Below are 7,692 nucleotides of genomic sequence, written 5' to 3' on the forward strand. Positions count from 1 at the left end.
CAGACCTGGTGGTTGAAAACAGTTTCCAGGTCCGGGAGGAGGTCCTGGTAGAAATCCGGCAGCCCGGAGAGGTCTCGCGGAAAACCTCTCGGACAAAGATAAAAGAGCTGCCGGTCATATCGGAGCCCATGGAAGCGGCGTAGGAAGGCGTGCGCCAATATGCTCCACGTCGAACTACCTGCACCATAAAGGAGCCTCTGCAGGGCCTGGAGGCGGAAAACGCGGACCTGAGTGTACAGACACTTCAGGCCCTGCCCTCCTTCCTTCAGGGGCAAATGAAGAACTCCAACAGGGGCCCAGTGCAATCCTGACCAAAAGAACTCCAGAATCAATCTCCGGAGGTGGGACAGGAAACCCGGGGCCGGGGCTAGGGTGTTGAGCCGGTACCAGAGCGTGGACAGGACTAGTTGGTTAAGCACCAGTGCTCTCCCCCGAAGGGAGAGACATCGGAGTAGCCTCGTCCAGTTCCTGATCCGCTCAATCACGCCGCCTTCCAAATTTTGCCAGTTCTCCGGCGGAGAAGGGTGCGTGGCAGAAAGGTAAACGCCGAGATAGAGCAGAGGGCCGGCACTCCACCGGATGGTCTGAAGCGCGGGTGGGAGGGAGCTTACCTGCCGCCAGCCCCCCACCGCCAAGCCAGAGCTCTTGACCCAGTTGACTCGGGCGGAGGAGGCTGCTGAATAGATGGCTTGGCATGCCTCCACTCGCGCCAAGTCGCCCGGGTCCTGGACCCACGAGGAGGACGTCATCGGCGTACGCCGACAGGACCAGCCGCAGCTCCGGCTCCCGCAGCACCAACCCCGTCAACCTCCTGCGGAGGAGACAGAGGAAAGGCTCGATCGCCAGAGCGTACAGCTGGCCTGAGAGGGGGCACCCCTGCCGCACCCCTCGCCCGAAGCTGACCGGTTCGGTCAGGGTCCAGTTGAGCCTAACCAAACACTCCGCGGAGGCGTACAGCACCCGGAGAAAACTCACAAACTGAGGTCCGAATCCAAACGCCCGCAGGGTGCTCAGGAGGTACCCATGATCCACTCTATCGAACGCCTTCTCCTGATCGAGAGACAGGAGGGCGAACGACAGACCGTCTCTCCGCCCGAGTTCCAAAAGGTCTCGGACTAGAAAGAGGTTGTCAAAAATGCTGCGACCCGGGACAGTATAGGTCTGGTCTGGGTGGATCACGTCCGCCATCACGGCCCCTAGCCGCAGCGAAATTGCTTTCGCTACGATTTTGTAATCCGTGCTAAGGAGTGAGAGGGGACGCCAATTTCGTAAGTCGCGGAGGTCCCCCTTCTTCGGCAGCAAGGCAAGCACCGCTCGCCTGCACGACAGAGGGAGGACCCCGCCCTGCAAAGACTCAGCCCAGACAGTGACTAGGTCCGGGCCGAGGATGTCCCAGAACGCGCGGTAAAACTCCACGGTCAGCCCGTCCATGCCCGGAGATTTATTGGTGGGCATGCGGCGGAGGGCTTCCGAGAACTCGGCCAGGGTGAGAGGCAGCTCTAGCCGGTCTCGGTCGCCCACGCTGACCGTGGGGAGTTCCTCCCAGAGCACCCCGCGAGCGCCAGGATCGGTCGGATCCGGGGAGAAAAGGCTTGCGTAGAAGTCACGGGCCCTCCCACACATCTCCTCCGGATCCGTGAGGGGGGTGCCGTCTTCCGCTAGAAGGCAGGTGACGTGTTTTTTGGCCCCCCTCGTTTTCTCCAAGGCATAGAAGAAGCGGGAGCCGCGATCCATCTCCCGAAGGAGGCGGATGCGGGACCGGACAAAGGCACCTCGGGGCCCGGTGGTCCTCGAGGGCTCGAAGTTCCTCCCGCTTCTCCCGGCACGCTCCGCAGAGGGACGGGTCCCCGGGGCTGGCGGCCAGGCGCCTCTCCAGCTCTAAGACCTCCCGTTCCAACTGCTCTATCGTTGCATTTCTCCGTCGGCTGGCGCCCCGAGTGTAGTTGCGGCAGAAGAGCTTGGCGCGCACCTTCCCTAGATCCCACCAGCGCCGCACCGAGGGAAAGGCACGCCACTGCTCCCGCCAGGCCAGCCAAAACTCCCGGAAGGACATCACAAAGCTCTCGTCCTCCAGCAGGCTGTTATTAAAGTGCCAGTAGGCCGGCCCCGGTCCCTCCGCACGGAGGGAGACCGTGACGGTAACTAAATGATGGTCGGAAAAAGGGGCCGGCCGCACGGTGGAGGAGTGGGCCTGTGAAAGATGGAAACGGGATAGGTAAATACGGTCTAACCGAGAGCGGTGTGACCGATGGGCCTCCACCCGGACAAAGGTAAACGTGGAAGTGTCATCTGGGTGATGGTCACGCCAGACGTCCACTAGGGAGTGATAATCGACTATGTCTCGGAGAATGGTCGCGGCGGCCGGGCTCGGCTCGGCCCCCGAGCGGTCCCGCTCCTCGAGGGTAGTGTTAAAGTCCCCTCCCAGGATCAGGCACTCGTGCGAGTCTAGGGTGCCGAGAAAATCGGACACCTGCTGGTAGAATTGTGGCCGCTGTGAACTCACTTGCGGGGCATAGATATTAACAAGATTGACCACGAGCCCCTCCAGACGAACTCGGAGGTGCAACAAGTGGCCCGGTACGACCTCAGTGACCCCTAGCACCTCGGGCCGCAGGGCGGGGGAGAACAGGGTCGCCACTCCAGCTTGCCAGGTCGTGCAATGGCTGAAGTATACCCCGTCCCCCCACTCCAGCCGCCACCTATCCTCGGCGGTTGGGTCCGTGTGGGTCTCCTGCAGGAAAACCACAGAGTACCCCCCCTCCCGAAGGTAGGAGAGCACCTGGGACCTGCGGAGAGCCATCCTACAGCCCCTGGTATTCAGGGTTACAATAATGAGAGGTGTCATGCGGAGGGCCGGGGGGGTGGGGAGTTCTCATTGGTGGGGGTGCTCATGGCCCCCGGCGGGTCGCGTAGCAACCCGTGTCCCATCCCATAAGTAAGTAGCTCTTTCCGGAAGCCGCGGGCCCGCTCGTAGGCCGCAGCACCGCGCCTCCCTTGCCCTCTGCCCTCCTTCATAAGGGCCCTTGCGGCCTGAACAAGTCGATCGAAGTCCCCCCATCGCTGGAGAGCCAGCTGTGCCCTATTGCGGGCACCACGGGTGTGCTCTAAGAACTGCCGTAGTGCATGCCGCAGCTCATGGGGGATGGGGTTACGGTTTCCGGGGTACTCCCCGATGGGGTTCTTAATACAGCCTCGAGGTCCGCTAAGGCGGGTAGGCAGGGTGCGGACCGCCGACGGGGCGTCTGACAGGCTGGGGTTAGTAAATCCATCTCGTGCCTTGGAGTGGAAGGGGATGGCAGGGGGAAAAGCGCAACTCCTAATGAGTCGCAACTAGAAAACGTAAAGACTGCTCCCTGGGGGGGTCTGCAAAAGGCGGAAAAGAAATAACCCCAGGGGCGGCAGTAGCCTTGCAGGAGGAGGGAAATTGAACCGGGACAGGGGTGGGGACAGGGGCAGAGGTAAGGCCCTGGGCTTCAGGAGGCGAGCAGCAAAAAGAAGATGCCTCCTGAGCAGGGTCGGGGGTTAAGGGGCAAGGGAGGGGGCTCCGAGCAATGCTAGATGCTGGCTTCGGGGTGGTCGTGGCAGCCATGGCATCAGGTGGTAAACCACTTTCCGTGGGGTGCTCACCCGGAAAGGCAGTCAGGGGGAGAGAACATGGGGAAAGGGGGCCTGGGGTGAGATTGCCTAAAACGAGGCTGGCCGGCAGTAAATCATCCCCTCCCTGGGTGACCGGGGTCAAATCTAGGGCCTCAATCTCTGCATACACAGAGGAGAGGCCGACTCCTACTACCCTGGGGGCCTCTCCGCTAGGGCCCGCCTCAACGGTCACGTCGGGGTTCGTAGGGAGTTCAGGTGGTATCCGGTTAGAAGGGGCTTCCTCCGGGGCTTCGGAGGGGAGGGTCCCTCGCGGAGGGGGGATTCCTCCCTCCAATGCCAGTCTATCTTCACCTCCCAACACCAGCGAATGGATCTCACTCGTGGCCGAAGCGGGAGGCTCAAGGTCAGTACCTCCCTTCCTGGTCTTCCGGGGGGCTTCCGCGTCAGATGGATGCAGCGGGGCTCGAGCCCTCCGCTTGCCTCGCTTCCCCTGGACTACAGTCCAGCCCTCCATAGCATCATCTGGGGGTTGAGTAGCAGGGGGCGGAGCGGGGCGCGGAGGCAAAGGTTCAGGGGTTCGGGGGGATAGCGGTGAGGCAGCAGGAGGGGCGGGGGGGTTCTCCTTGGGGCGAGCCCTCTCCTGCACCTGGTAATAGCTTTGCCACACTCTCCTCCAGAGGCTCTGCCGAGGTGGTTACAGCAAGAGCGGGACTCCCGTGGTCGCCCGGGTGTTGTTGGAAAGGTACCTCTTGGGCCCGGACGGGGGCAGCGTTGGATCGGGTGGGAGGAGGGGTGGTTTCAGGTGCCGGGTGGCCAGGGGTGTCGGCAACGACAGGGCCGATATCCTGCCGGGTCTCGGGGGTCTCAGGTGCCCCCTCCCCCGGGCCAAAGGGCAGTCCCTGCGGACATGCCCCGCCGAGCGGCAGAGGTAGCACCGGGCCTCTCCGGTGGAATAAAAGACCCTATAGCGGGCTCCCTGGTAGGGGACTAGGAAGGACCCCTCGAACGCCTCTCCGTCATGCACCCCTGCCGGCGGTAGAAGCTGCACTTGCCGGCGGAACGAAAAAGGACGTGACGGAGGGTGGGGTCCTTGCAGCCCAGCGGGAGAGGGCTGATGACAGAGACAAGTTTCCCCAGGGTGGAGAGAGCAGGTAACAGGGCAGCATTGGGTAAAAAGGGAGGAACGGAGGTAAGGACGAGGCGAACACCCAGGTCTTCTAGCTGCTCTAAGGGGACGAACACCCGCCCCCACCGCCAGGCCCCTCTCCACCGCCTCCTGGGTGGCAGCCTCCGAAGCTAAGAAAAAAACGACCTTCCCATACATCTTTGGAGGCCGCCACAATAGCCATGGGTCCTACCACCTTCGCCAACGCCTGCACGTATGTCTCCACGTGGGGCGAGGCGGGCACCAGGAGGCAACAGACACCGTGCCTCCTGGTCAAGGTGGGGAAAGGGCCCCAGCTGCTGGTGATGGTAGCGGAGGCAGTGGGTGGGCGAGATGACGAGGCGGCAGGTGGGGGGGACCTGCCACCGCCCGGGCATACGTCCTGGGGGCCGGGGGAGGGACATTCGCAGAGCTGGTGGAGGGAACAGCGGGGGAGGGGCACCACAGTCGATGATGAGGCCACAGCTGTGGGGGCAGCCCCTGCCATGGAGGGCCTAGATGTTTTAGTGGGGCCCTTTCCTTTCTTCCCGCCCTGGCCTTTCCGGCCAGCTGGGGGGGGTTCCTAGAATCTGGGGGGGCGGTGGGCGCAGCAGCGACAGTAATCGCCCCGGTGCCTCCTGCTGCCGGTGCCCCAGCGGGGGCGGTGGCAAGTATTTTAACGATAGTGGTGCAGGGGGGACCTTGGGGGTTGGGCAGAGGGGGGTGGGGGAGGGACAGCTGATATTATTAGAGGGGCCTCGCCCCTCTCATTCCCTGCCATTGTGAGCAGGGAGAGATGGGGAGACACCGGAAGGAGGAGGGGGGAGGGGGAAGCAAATTAACCGCTCCTCCCTGCTGGGCTGCAAGCAGGGGGGGCGGAGAATATCAAATGGGTTGGACTGGGGGGGGAACAAAAATCGGGGTCCGGTAATAGGGGCAAGCTGTGGGATAAGCAGTCCAGGGGCGGGGGGTGTAGACCCACGCATGTTTGTCCAAAGAGTCTTGTTTGGTCGGCTGTTATGTCCGGTCCAAAAGGCAAAGTTCAAAGCAAACAGCTGGATCCGAAGGCAGATGGCAGGTTGCCAGCAGGGACGACAGCGGGGGGGCCATGACAGTTGTAGTAGTATTGGGGGGGGGGAGGGGGCACCGATGGATCGGGGGTAGCTCCGTGCCACACCCCCTGTGCCACCACAAACGCAATTAAACCACAGTCAAACTCCCCCTCTCGAGAGTATAATTCAAGAAATTACTCAGTCTTACGGCCCCCTCCACGATGATTTGTAGCTTCCCCGGGGGGTTTCCTTTGAAAATCTTCTTCTCCAACTGTGTTGGCTGTGTTCCAAGGCTTCCGGCAGGCCGAGAATGTTGTAAAGATAAGATGGGAATTCCAAACAAACAGCGAAACGGCTGGGTCTGGGGGCTTCCACTCCCCCCTCCGGGTAGCAAATCGGCAACCTTCCCCCCCTCCTCCGGGGGTTTCAGCTAAGGCAAATAGCTGCGCCCGAGAGCAGGCATGGGGGGGGGGGGTGCTGGCGGCAAGCTGGCAGCCGACCAGCACTCAAACAGCAGCAAAAACAAACGGCAAAAAAACAAAACAAAACAAAAAAGCGTCTGGCCCGGTCGGGGCCAGGGGGGAACTAAGGCAGGGTCAAAAGTAAGAAAAATCCAGACCAGGGGGCTTTAGGAAAAAATAGAAAGCAGATAGCTGAGGAGCAAGCGAGGGAGGTCCCATTTCCCAACAGGGATGGTTTTTTGAAACAGAAAAGAAATTTATTTGTAACAGTTACAGAAAGTACAAAAAGATAAAGAAAAACTTAGCAACAAAACAACGCAATCAGAAGGTATAACACAACAGCTTTCAGGAGGGAGAGGTGTTCAGGCTAGCCCAGGCCCAGAGCGGGGGGGCTTCCTCGACACTCGTGGTCTTCCACCCTCCTGAGTTACCTGGTGGCCTAGAGCGGGGGGGCTTCCTCGACACTCGTGGTCTTCCACCCCCTCGAGTTACCTAGTGCCGCGCCCAGGGTCACCGACCCTCCCTCTCCTGAGAGTGCCCGACAAGATGGGCACGGCTGCGGGGTGGGTGGCTGGGAGGGAGGGGGCACATCCATGTATTATAAGACCCCTCCTAAATAACAATAATGATGGTATTCACAGCAGCTAACGGCTGTGGCTGGCGTCTCTCGCTCTGTCCCTCAATCAGAGGGTCAGACGGAGGGAACCGGACGGGGTCACCGAGCAGAGAACCCCGGACAGCGCCCACCGCTCCTCGAAGGTGTCAAGGGAGTCGGTGGACCGCCGCCCAGAGGAACTCCGCCCGGATGCGTGAATGTACTGAGGATCGGAAAACGGCCCTACAATCGCAGGACGCCTCATGAGCCAACCTCCGCTCTCTGGTCTTATAAATGGCTGTCTTAGCCAAGGCTAGGAGGAGGCTAACCAGGAGATCCCGCGACTTGGTGGGGCCACGGATGGGGAGTGTATAGATAAAGAGGTGAGGGGAAAAATGAAGCCAAAAGCGCAAAAGAATGTTTGTGAGGAGCCGAAAAAGAGGCTGCAATCTGGCACACTCTAAATAGACGTGCGCCAGGGTTTCCCTCACATTACAGAAGGGGCAAGTCTCTGGAACGGAGGTAAAACGTGTCAAAAACACGCCCGTGCTCACGGCCCCGTGAAGGAGCCGCCAACTGATGTCCCCGACGGGCCTCGGGACCAAGGTGGAGTACAGGCTGGCCCACCGAGGTTGCTCCCCCTCCAAGGGTGGTAGGAGGTCTCGCCACTTTGTGTCGGGGCGGGACACCAGGGTGCGGGCGTGAAGGGTATGGAGCGTGAGTGTATATAAATATTGCCGTGATGCAACTTGAAAACCGACCGGTTGCAATTCATGCAGCCGGCTTGCAGTGAAAGGATGAGGGGTGTGTTGGGATCGGCAGGGTAGGGGCCCGATGGAAAGG

Source organism: Natator depressus, chromosome 2 (assembly GCF_965152275.1).
Source record: "Natator depressus isolate rNatDep1 chromosome 2, rNatDep2.hap1, whole genome shotgun sequence".
Lineage (NCBI taxonomy): Eukaryota > Metazoa > Chordata > Testudines > Cheloniidae > Natator > Natator depressus.